The 12,768-nt window shown below is 41.6% G+C and overlaps 1 non-coding gene across 1 annotated transcript; it reads right to left on the reverse strand.

Annotated features, from left to right (window-relative positions):
* Positions 1-3,056: 3,056 nt before the first annotated feature.
* On the reverse strand, positions 3,057-3,128 carry trnad-guc. Its single transcript has one exon. It is a non-coding gene; the product is annotated as a tRNA-Asp (tRNA).
* Positions 3,129-12,768: the final 9,640 nt, after the last annotated feature.

The following is a 12,768-nucleotide window of genomic DNA, read 5'->3' on the forward strand; positions in this document are numbered from 1 at the left end:
CTTGTGCCTCAATTAAGTGGCTGACCTCATCTCATACAGTGGGGGAAAAAAGGTTTCACCAAATATAGACTTTGAGGTAGTGCTGGGCGATATGACCTCAAATCAATATCCCGATTAATTGAATATTTTACCTTGATAACGATTGGTTTTTTTTGTTGGTTTTTTTGCCCTCATAGTTCACTGACAAGGTTTGTACTGTAAATATGTTCTGCATATGTTAATGTAAATCGTCTCAACAGCCAGATGGGAAATTCATGCGGCTTTTACGTCAGTCCTATTCAACATTCGTCATAATTTTGCGCTGCTGAGACATTTGGGCTGATGTTTCTGTACAAAAGTTAGAAGAGACTCATCCAAAACCCTCCGTGTTTGAAGAGATTTCAAAGAAGTGACTGAACCCTTTTTACGGCTCCAACACATTCTGGGTGATGAGCCCAGCTGTCAGTCAGTGAAGCTTCATGATGGCTCCTGTGATGCTGGTGAAGATGAAGCTGATCCTCCGGGAGCGACTGGCGTTCGTTGGCAGTCGTGATCGTTTACCTCTGGATGAGCCGTGAAGCAGCGTGACGCTCTGTTCTTTTGAGCATGTGGGTCAGTTTAGGAGCTGATCTGTTCAGACTGATGTCGAATACAGATCACATTTAAAAGATAATGTAAACAGCCGAACAAAAAAAAATCGGATTTGGTGAGAAAATCAGATTTGGGCCACTTTTACCTGCTGTGTGAACACAGCCTTAGCTTCCATGTCGCAGAGTGGACGTGGCGGAGTCACGTGATACACGCGGTAGTAAGTTTTTAAGGGGACAGTACATGAACACACAGAGTGGGGAAAGGATTAACAGAATTTTAAAAAATTTCAAATTTCGACATGGACGAGATTACATCGGTTAGAGGTTCTGAATGTCAGTTTCGATTACTTTTTGATTAATTGCCCAGCCCCACTTTGAGGTTATTGCTTCTCATCATATCACATCAAAAAAAAAAATAATTCATAAATGGACAAGTTTCAGAAAAGCATGCAAATTGTTGCCCATTTGCTTTGGGCAAAAATATTCACACAATTTTCCCTTTACAGTCACCTGGAAATCAACCTTTTTCCTTGTTAGTTCATGTCCATGTTCATATTAAACATGATTTATCACATCATAAATCATTTGAAAGAAAAATTCTTGGGAGCTCCCAAGTGGTGCAAGTATCCAAGCAGTGTCCATGTTTAATCACTTAATCAGTACTATATGATTTTGTTAAAAACAAAGGTGTCCGAAGCCTTTCGAACTTGGCCATCAAGGATGCATAATGTAACATTTCTTGTGGAGTCCCACAAGGTTCAGTTTTAGGGCCTTTGCTGTTATTTTTGTACGTTGTTTCTGGGTGATGCCATTAAGAAACATAAGTTTTTATCGTCATTCTGTTTACATGCCATGATACTGAAAATCAGGATTGTTGACAGGCTTACCAGCTGTGTGTCAGATATCTCTGGTATCATTATTATTATTATTTTCTACAACTAAATCAAGAAGAAAAGTGAAAAACTGATCTTTGGTGCTAAAATTTAGAGAAAAGTGCTTTATGAGAAGCTTGTTTGTTTAGTTCTGTATTCCAAACCCGAGGTACAAAAACCTGCATTAAGAATATGAGCTCTGTTTTATTCCGCATGTAGACACGGTCACTAAAGTAGCTCATTTAAGAAATATTGCTAAAGTTCAGCCTTTCGTATCTCAGAGCGACGCAGAGAAACGTGTTAATGCGATTGTTACAGGCTGGGTTGATCACTGTAATGATCTTGTTTCTAAGGAAATAATCCACGACTGCACTGCTACGTGTACAAAATGCTGCATCATAGATCTATATATATATATTTAAATTTGATTAGTCGTCTTATTTTAAATTAATTCTTAAAGCTTAACAGGAATAGAATAAACTATATCACCTGTGTGTAAAGCACTTCGAGCAGCCACTGTGTAAAGTGCCCTAGAAATAAAGATATTATTATTATTATTATTATTATCAGTGACATGGCTGAGCTCATCGCACATACAATGAAGGATAAATAGGTGCCAAAAGGTTTCACAAAACATAGAATGTAAAACTTGGCTGTTCTTGTTTCTCATTTCCATCAAACCTCCGTCAATACATAAATAGACACAATTCAAAAACTGGGTAAAAAAAAAAAAAATCAGGTGAGCACCAGATACTGTGTGTGAGCTCCACATACTATCAGGTAAGCACCAGATACTATAAGCTCCCCAGGTGTGTAAGTCTCCGTACCTCGGTGGAATTGTCCATTTTCCTTGTTTTCCTGCAATATTCCATCAAAATGTGAAACATCTGGTAATTTTGATGGTCATTGTTGTATCAGCAGATGGGGAAAAATTATATTAGCCAATAAAGTCATGTTTCACCTCCCCCTCCCACCCCCACCTGTCACCAAGGAAACGGCTCAACTGGCTCAAAGACCCTCGCTGATCATCTTTCACTTGGAGGTACATCACAGTGCGGCAGGAAAATCCATGTTTGGTGTCTGAAAGCTTGTTTCTTTAGTTTTGCACTTGAGCTACGAGGCCAGTGGAAGTAAAAGACGTTCATAGCTGACCAGTTACGCTGTGCAAACTAGATAAATGATCACACAGTTGCTTCAAAGTGTTGACTTGTTAGTTCATTAGTTGCAGTCAGAGGTGCTCCAGGACGAGCACTGAGAACCTCAAGGGCCAGATTACAGAAAATGCAACCTTCTTGAGTAAAACTTACATCATTCCTTTTGGCTCTGACGCCCAATATGTAAGATCAAGATTAAGTCACCCTTATTAGTCCCACAACGAGGAAATTTCACCTCCACATTTGACCCATCCGTGCAGTGAAATGCCACATGCACACTAGGGGGCAGTGAGCACACTTGCCCGGAGTGGTGGGCAGCCCTATCTGCAGCGCCCAGGGAGCAGTTGGGGGTTAGGTTTCTTGCTCAGGGGCACTTCAGTCACGTCCTGTCGGCTCAGGAGATTGAACCAGCGACCTTCTGGTCACAGGGCTGGTTCCCTAACCCCAGAAAAGGACAAAGCCTCCCCGTCGGGGAATCGATCCCCGGTCTTCAGCGTGACAGGCAGAGATACTGTCCACTGTACTAACGGGGATGATGGTAAATATATGGTACTGTCTCTTCACTATCTGTGTTGTCTTTCTCCTCAGCCTACCTTCCCTTGTCAACTAGATTTATAAACCTTTGTGATTCATGCCGATCAGTACTGATCAAAAATCAGCGTTGTGAGATCTGAGTTACTAAGTTTGTTCTGCTGTGGATAAATTCCACAGAGACTACGGCCCAGTCCCATTTCTTCTTTTTACCCCTACCCCTTGTTTTCGAGTGTCACCCTAACCTCTTGGAACTGAGTTACAGGGTAGTGGTTGAAATCTTCCCTCTGAATTGGGACCCTCAAATAAAAAGAGCATCACTTCATTAACAGCTACCAGCGCTGCTCTGTAGGCGACCCGGCCCGTCTTCAGTGACAGCAGAGGAGGGTAAAGTTCAGCTCCTCACTGCTGGGCTTTAGTTACATTTAGGGCATCATATCCCTTCGAAGAGGGGGGCAATTATTTATTATCACCCTCCCCTAATTCTTCAGTGATATGAAGCTGAAGTCAGATATTCACCAGCTTCTTGTTCGAATTTTCCCGTTCCACCTTAAATGGTGCAGCAGCTACATTCTGGCACTTCAGGTGTCAGAACTGCTGGACTATTTAAGGTGGAACGGGAAAGTTGGTTAGCTAGCTACCGAGACATTAGCATGCTATTAGCGATTCTTTAGGCTTGTTATGAAGAAATGGAACTGCTAATATAGCTAAAAAGGCTGCTAATACAGAAGACAAAGGAAAAAATTCCAGCTCAAGCTCAAATAGAAGTACGTCATTTACGTACGCATGCACTCAATAATCCGATCATAATCTGATTTCTGCAGTTATCTGTTTTTTTTTTTTTAAATGGTCAAGTAAACACCATACTCTGATCTAGAAATCCCATTAAGAAATCTGATAAAGAGACTGGATTTTAGCTCAGTAATCAGATTTCTCAGTGCATGTAAACTCTTACTCTGATTTCTTTCAGGTTTCTCAGTCGAGATCAGATGGTGGATGTTGCGAGACGCAGCAAAACACTGTGGGAGCGGCACTGAAACCAAACATGAAATGAAGGATTTAAATATTCTTCATCGTTTAGATGATGTTTGTTCATATTTTTAGGCAAAGTGGTGTGAAGTTTGAGTTTTACGTTTACATCACGTCGTCTTCTGTGAGTTTATTGGATGAATTGGATTACTGTCTGACTCATGTAGACCTGGAGTTTCCCATTATCTGATTACTCAAGTGCATGTAAACGTGTTGATCGGATTACTGACAAAATCTGATTTTCTGCAGTTATCAGATTATTAAGTGCATGTAAACACACTCATTGTGTAATTTCACCCGTAATTAGATGTGTTTCTGCTTTCGTCTGTTATCTTTTATCTCTACATTGGTGGCGTTGAGAGGCTACGAGGGAGACGTTTAACGGTGTCTCAGCCGACACGTGTTTCGAAAATTGTGATCAGTCAGTCACTCAGTCAGTCAGTGACTTTGTAGTAAGAGACGTTGCCTCTCGTAAGTTGGCTCACTGAGCAGTCCAGCCAAAATGGAGTCTCTCAAGCTTTCCTTTCGCTCTGTCACCTGTTTGATTAAAATATCGACAAAAAATATAAACGTTTATTTCCCAGAGGAAAAACAGCGCAATTACAGAAACTTGCACATAAGTTCCAGTGTGTAATCCATCACTTTCCACTGCTCATAAAGCCATGCACGAAGACTCCACATGCTGTTTATTTGTGCGGTTTGTTAGCTTTCTGGAAAGTTTATATATCGCTTATTTATAAGAAAATAGCAATGGAGCAACTACAGTGCAGAAGCTTCAAGCAGGGCTAAATAGAGAGGCATGTTTAAACGTTTCTTGCCATCTTAATTGAGCAAGATTTTCAGCCCGGACTTTAAAACATGCATAAGGAAAAAGAAAAGTGACCGTGCGGTTTACGGTTTGGTCTGCGATATGGCAAAAATGTAATGTGATACTTCTGAGGTTTGTGAATGAACACAGTGCACCAGGAAAACAGTAGTGATAAAAAATAAATAAATAAAACCCTGAAAATTACTATGATGGTGCTTTAATGACAGATGTGAGCTCAATTTTCCCATTCGGAAACTCCTACTTCCTACCGAAAAGTGTTCATGAAACTCCAGCTGAAAATGTGGATGCTTACAGTAAGCTAGCGCCTGTATGGCTGCGGGTGAGTTGTATTAAAGAGCTGTTTGGTTAGTGCTTTTTTTCAGTCTGTTTAAACGCTTAAAACATGCTATTACATGCTGTTCTGTGGACGCCGCCATGTTGAAATGACAACAGGAACGAACAGCTCTGAAGTTGGACCTTGAGGAACTCTGACTTTCCGAGTGGGGATTACAAATCGAATGGATTTTTCCTACTTGGAAGTAGGAAACTTCCCTGTTCCCTCGTTGTCATGAATGCAACATTAGTGCAATGATTTTTTATCCAATGTTACTTGGAACCGTGAAGGGAAAAAACAAACAAGTGTCTAAAAATATGAGTGCTGTGTCCAAAATGGTCCCCTGTTCACTAAGCCCTACATTCGAGAATCTGCTTCAGTAATAAAAACTACCATAGGGAGCAGAATTGGTGATGGTAGTCAATGATTTGTTAATGAAACACTGTAAACGTCACACCACCAGTCCACTGTAACCCCAGAGTTTGATTGAACACATGAGAAGAGCGTGATTACCTCTGTAACGGGGCCGAGGAGAGGACTGTGGTGACGATGTTATTGTAGCTGGACATGGAGGGCATAATGGGCATCCCCTCTCCGCTAGAGTTCAGCAGTGCATTATGGGAGTGTTTGAGTGCACTGGATCTTTTGCCCTGTGTTTTTGGACATCACTACAAAACAGAGGAACCCCAAGATGGTGCTCTATATGGTGAATAGGGCACAGTTTCGGACACAGCTTAGGTGATGTCATAATGGCCTAGCGTCCGATCGTTGTGATGTCATAATGGCCTAGCGTCCGATCGTTGTGATGTCATAATGGCCTAGCGTCCCATCTTTGTGATGGCATAATAGCAATCTTGGTGATGTCATAATGGCCCAGCGTCCAATCATTGTGATGCCATAATGGCCCAGCGTCCAATCTTTGTGATGCCATAATGGCCCAGCATCCCATCTTTGTGATACCATAATGGCAATCTTTGTGATGTCATAAAGGCCCAGCGTCCAATCATTGTGATGCCATAATGGCAATCTTTGTGATGTCATAAAGGCCCAGCGTCCAATCATTGTCAAGCCATAATGGCCCAGCGTCCAATCTTTGTGATGCCATGATAGCCCAGCATCCAAACATTGTGGTGACATAATAGCCCAGCATCCAATCATTGTGATGACATAATATCCCAGCGTCCAATCTTTGTGATGCCATCATGGCCCAGCATCCAATCATTGTGATGCCATAATGACCCAGCGTCCAATCATTGTGATGCCATAATAGCCCAGCGTCCAATCATTGTCAAGCCATAATGGCCCAGTGTCCAATCTCTATGATGCCATAATATCCCAGCGTCCAATCGTTGTGATGTCATGATGGCCTAGCGTCCAATCATTGTGATGTCATAATATCCCAGCGTCCAATCTCTATGATGCCATAATGGCCCGGCGTCCAATCGTTGTGATGTCATGATGGCCCAGTGTGTGAGCTACATTTAGGATGGTCTCCCAGTCACCGAGTAAAGAGGCACGTCACCCTCTGAGACCTGAAATTGTTCGTCTTCCTCACGAAAAGAACAGAGAAGCTTCTTAATGCATCTTGCGGTTTCTAGACCGGCTGTCTTTGCCTTGAAATGAATCGTTTGGCAAAAAAATGACACAAATTTAATTAATTGTTCACAATATTTGATAATACCCATCATTGGCCACCATTTAGTAAACTACATGCCTAAGTAATCAGACTAACCCCAAAATGCATCAGATTTTGCCAGTAACAAATATGAGGACCAGCTGGTACAAATAAATAAAAGACTTAATGTTAGGTAATATTCACCAGGTGTCAGTAGTTTCTGATGGTTGAATATATATATATATGTGTGTGTGTGTGTGTGTGTGTATATATATATATATATATATATATATATATATATATATATATATTGCTGCTGTCTGAAGAAAACCTCATATCTCCATTTTTTGACGTTTTTCAGTTTTTGACATAATTTGAAAATGCCTGTCACGCTTTACATTGTATGTAAATTCCACGATTAATTGACCAAAAGAAACGGCCCAAAATGACTCTGAAAAAGGTCTGATTCCATTGACTTACATTAAAAGTATATAATACCTATATAATAATATATATAATACCTCCCATGATCTACAGACAAAGTAAGCAGTCAAACAACCACAAGTCTTGGCTGATCAATGTTCAGGGTAGGGGTAAAAGGTAAAAATGTTCATTTGATTTTTCTAGTGATGTAGCTTGGAGTAAAACACATGCTGTTCTTTTCCGAGGAGCTGGCTGTGCTGGAGCGCTTTGGTATTTGCGGTATTTTAAGCTACGGTCTATTGTAGAATGTCTTGGCTGAAAATATAGATTTCTCAGGCCAATTTGGACCATTCTGACTTTGTTCATTTCCTGAGAGCGTAATTATCGCAAGGAAGTCGGAACAGCAGCGAACTTCTCTTTTGAGCAGAGTCTTGGCCTAAAGCACACAGCCAATGGGGACTCTAACACTGGCGCTGGAAATCCTTTTTAATGTAGGACCGATGTGTGTCCAGCCCTTGGGGTGTCATCTCAAGAGTGTCCTTCCCAGATGAGGTTCAAAGCCTTGGCAGTAAAAGAGCTAGTCGAGATGACGTAGTGTTAGCATCTGCCTTATACACCGTTTATTATAACATTATGACCACCTCCTTGTTTCTACACTCATCGTCCATTTTATCAGCTCCACTTACTGTATAGGTGCACTTTGTAGTTCTACAGTTACAGACTGTAGTCCATCTGTTTCTCTGATACTTTGTTAGCCCCCTTTTACCCTGTTCTTCAGTGGTCAGGACCCCCATGGACCCTCACAGAGCAGGTACTATTTGGGTGGTGGATCATTCTCAGCACTGCAGTAACACTGACGTGGTGGTGGTGTGTTAGTGTGTGTTGCGCTGGTCTGAGTGGATCAGACACAGCAGGGCTGCTGGAGTTTTTAAACACCTCAGTGTCGCTGCTGGACTGAGAATAGTCCACCAACCAAAAATATCCAGCCAACAGTGTCCTGTGGGCAGCGTCCTGTGACCACTGATGAAGGACTAGAGGATGACCAACACAAACTGTGAGGCAGCAGATGAGCTATCGTCTCTGACTTTACATCTACAAGGTGGATGGACAAGGTAGGAGTGTCTAATAGAGTGGACAGTGAGTGGACACAGTGTTTAAAAACTCCAGCAGCACTGCTGTGTCTGATCCACTCAGACCAGCACAACACACACTAACACACCACCACCACATCAGTGTTACTGCAGTGCTGAGAATGATCCACCACCCAAATAGTACCTGCTCTGTGAGGGTCCATGGGGGTCCTGATGGACTACAGTCTGTAACTGTAGAACTACAAAGTGCACCTATATAGTAAGTGGAGCTGATAAAATGGACAATGAGCGTAGAAACAAGGAGGTGGTCAGAATGTTATGCCTGATCGGTGTATGTATTATTTCTTTGCATTATTTCTCCTTAGAAATGTCTCCTGAAAATGAATAGCCTGCACTTAATGGCCATTTTGACTGGTAATTAAAGAAGTGCAGGGTGGTCTCTGACTTTTGCACAGTATTGTATATACGACGTTTTAGTTCAGCACATTTGAGAGGTCAGTTGGTGAGGTTTGGTGGAGCGAAAGCCGTGCGGACTGACTGCGCTGCGGTAAAAGGGTTGCTCGGTTTGAACAGTTCCATCCGCTTCCATTGCATGTGAGCAGCGAGCTCCTGCGGGACATCACCGTGACACGAACGGCCTTGACCAAAATAGGAACGTGACACACGATGTAGCTTCGGTTCCAGTTGTGTACGCTTGCAGTCGAGTCATTACGTCTCTAATCACGACTGTGTGCGTGTGGCCCTCTTTAGTAACAGGATTAGAGAGATCAGAGGCCAAGGAGGCGAATATTAAAGACATAAGACAGAGAGGAGGGCAGAACTACATAATCCCTCTTTCCTCATCCCTCCGTCACGTGCTTCTTTCTCTTCTCCATCTCTGCCCTTTTAGTTCTTCTCCATCTTTCACCTTCAATCTGCCTCTCATTCTCTCTCTCACTCTCACTCTCTCATTCTCTCTCAAGATAGAGACATCAAAGCGCAGTTCCCACGCTAATGATGGAGACGAGAACCATTCTGCTGCTCTGTAATTGGCCGCCCATCGGGGAGTCATGGAAACGAACTCTGAATAACCAATGAGCTGGATCTTTTTTTGTAAATATGGTTTTCATTTCCTGCAGGAAGAGGCTCAGAGGTTAGAATTAGATTGCAGAAGTCCAGACCTTTATAGCTGTTCTTAAATAGAATGAACTACCAGGTTGCTTTATATGTGTGTGTGTGAGTGTGTGTGTGTGAGTGTGTGTGTGTGTATATATATATACATATACATATATATTTATATAGTTATATATTTATATATATATATATATATATATATATATATATATATATATGTACATTATATGTATATCACCACTGTCGGAAGAAAACCTTGTATCTCCAAAATCATAACTTTACAGGAGAGGGAAAAAAACTACTCTACTTTTAATGTGTCAATGGAACCAGATTTTTTTGGGCCGTTTCTTTTGGTCCATTCTTCATGAAATTCACACACAATGTAAAGAACAACAGGTATTTTCAAATTATGCCAAAAACAGAAAAACGACAAAAATGGAGATACGAGGTTTTCTATTTTTCAACATTCCTGCTAAGATACGTAGTTAAGATGTAAACAAAGTCATTTAGGGTGGTTTGATGTGAAATGCTACCTTGCTGTAAGTTTTAACGCAAAATAGTAATGAACAATGCTTGAGACATTAAAACTCATTACCTGAGTATATTAACTTATGGCCTCTTTATTTATGTATTAATTCGTGGCCAGGAGAATCTTAACTGTAGCCACAATATATTAACCTGTGACCTCAATAAATTAATTCACGGTTTTAATACATTATTCTGTTAATTTGGCCACTAGAAACAGTACAGAAACTAGATATATATTAACTTGTGGCCTCGCTAAATTAATGTGTGGCTATATATATTATTTTTATTTTTATATATTATTTTTAATTATTTTGTGGCTACAATATATTCATTTCTGGCCACTAGAAACTTAAGTCAGGGCCTAAATATATTTACTTGTGGCCTCAACATATTAACTTGTGGCCTCAGTATATTAATTTGTGGCCATGAGAAACTTGTAGCCTCAATATATTAATTTATGGCCACTAGAAACTTAAGTCATGGCCTCAATATATCAACTTATGGCCTCAGTATATTAATTTGTGGCCATGAGGAACTTCTGTGCATGTGTGTGCATGTGAGTTTGAGTGCGTCTGGGTGTGCATGTGTGTTTGAGTGTAGGTGTGTGAGTGTGTAGGTGTGTGTGTGTGCAGGTGTGTGTGTGTGTGTGAGTGTAGGTGTGTGTGTGTGTGTGTAGGTTTGTGTGTGTGTGTGTGTGTGTGCGTGTGTGAGTGTGTGTAGGTGTGTGTGTGTGTGTGTGCGTGTGTGTGTAGGTGTGTGTGTGTATGTGCGTGTGTGTGTGTAGGTGTGTGTGTGTGCGCATGTGTGTGTAGGTGTGTGTGTGTGTGTAGGGGTGTGTGTTTGTGTAGGTGTGTGTGTGTGTGTGTGTGTGTGTGTGTGTGTGTGTGTGTGTGTAGGTGTGTGTAGGTGTGTGTGTGTGTGTGTGTGTGTGCGTGAGTGTGTGTATGTGTGTGTAGGTGTGTAGGTGTGTGTGTGTGTGTGTGTAGGTTTGTGTGTGTGTGTGTGTGTGTGTGCGTGTGTGAGTGTGTGTAGGTGTGTGTGTGTGTGTGTAGGTGTGTGTGTGTATGTGCGCGTGTGTGTAGGTGTGTGTGTGAGTGTGCGCATGTGTGTGTAGGTGTGTGTGTGTGTGTGTGTGTGTGTGTGTGTGTGTGTGTGGGCAGAGAGGTGATGCGACGTCTGGTTCCTACTGTAAAGAACTGTTTCACCTCAAACCTCTCTGGCTGCTTCATTTTCACTGATTATGCGAAACTTTGAAAACTGGTGGAATTGGAGATTCGAGGGCTTTGAAATAAAATATTTACACAAAATCTCATATTTCAACTCACTGGACGCTGATTAAAGGACTTCCTCCCTCAGAAATGCTAACATCACAAGCAGTGAGCAAAGAGGAATTAGCAGGATCTCACTTGTGTAATGCTAACTGTCTGTCGCTAACAGGCCCTCATTAGCAGGGACATTTTTGACTGAAGTTGTCCCATAAGTGAGCGTTTCCTTATTGGGGAGGACGGGGTCAATCCAGCAGACCCCCCCTCCCTCCTCCGCTTTATTGGAGAGCATATGGCCAATCTGGCAACCAGCGGCTGCTGTTGGAGCACAGCTGTGCTTTGTTTGGATTAGGACCAGAATCAAACAGGAAGTGGGGATTAACTGGCCTGGGTGGCAGATTCTCTGTTACGTTAGCAGAGCTAAGCAGAGCTTTGTGTGTGTGTGTGTGTGTGTGTGTGTGTGTGTGTGTGTGTGTGTGTTTGGAAGCCAATCGTCTAAACACCATTAGATTTTTTACATTTTATTTATTTATTTATTATTTGGAGGATGGAGCAAGAGATTGGAATTAGTTTTAGGCCTAGCTTATTTTTTCCCCTCGTTGATTGGCCTACTGAAGTGTGTAGTTTACCACACAAAGAACGAGGAATCATTGGTTATTCTCACGAAAGGGCCTCAACCATGTCCACAAGCTCTGGTCATCACTCAGATAAACAATCGTCAAATAGTTTAGAGCAGGGGTCTTAAATTAAAATTCAGTAAGGTCCAGTTAGAGAAAATATCCTCAAGCAAAGGTCCAGAACATCATAATGTCTAACTTGCATCATGATTCAGCGCCATATACTGTTTACTGGAGTAGCCTAGTAGGTATATCAACATCTTATACAGTCAACAACTGAATGTCAAATCAAATAAAGTACAGTTCAGTAACATTTCAACAATATTTATTGTCAGTTTTCCCTTTTATATCATGCCATGTGAAATAACTTCCCTCTGACTCACTTTCTCCTCCGACTGCTGTTTCTCGCCTCGTCCCTCCCCTGTGTGGCGTCACTCACTCGAGTCTCAGTGCTCATCGTAATGCACAGATCTGATTGGCTGAGCAGCATCACGTGTGATATTTACAACGCATGCGATTTTTCTGTGAGTCTCCTGGGTCGCTAAGGCGGCACCATAAAGGCTAGAAAAGTTATGCCGATTAAAAAAGGACCACCCTGTCAAAATTAAATAATTGTCCATAGTTTATCGGTTAAAGGTCCAGGTCTGCATAGGGCAGCATCTGGGTCCGGACTCGGACCGCGGTCCACATATTGGTGACCTCTGATTTCAGTCCAGTTGGAGCTCTGTATGGTACAGTAAAGCGGTAAATTATTAACATAATTACCAATATTTATATATTTTTTTTTTATATAGTTTTATTTTTAACAGTTGAATCTTT

This window comes from Colossoma macropomum, unplaced genomic scaffold, assembly GCF_904425465.1.
Source record: "Colossoma macropomum unplaced genomic scaffold, Colossoma_macropomum, whole genome shotgun sequence".
Lineage (NCBI taxonomy): Eukaryota > Metazoa > Chordata > Actinopteri > Characiformes > Serrasalmidae > Colossoma > Colossoma macropomum.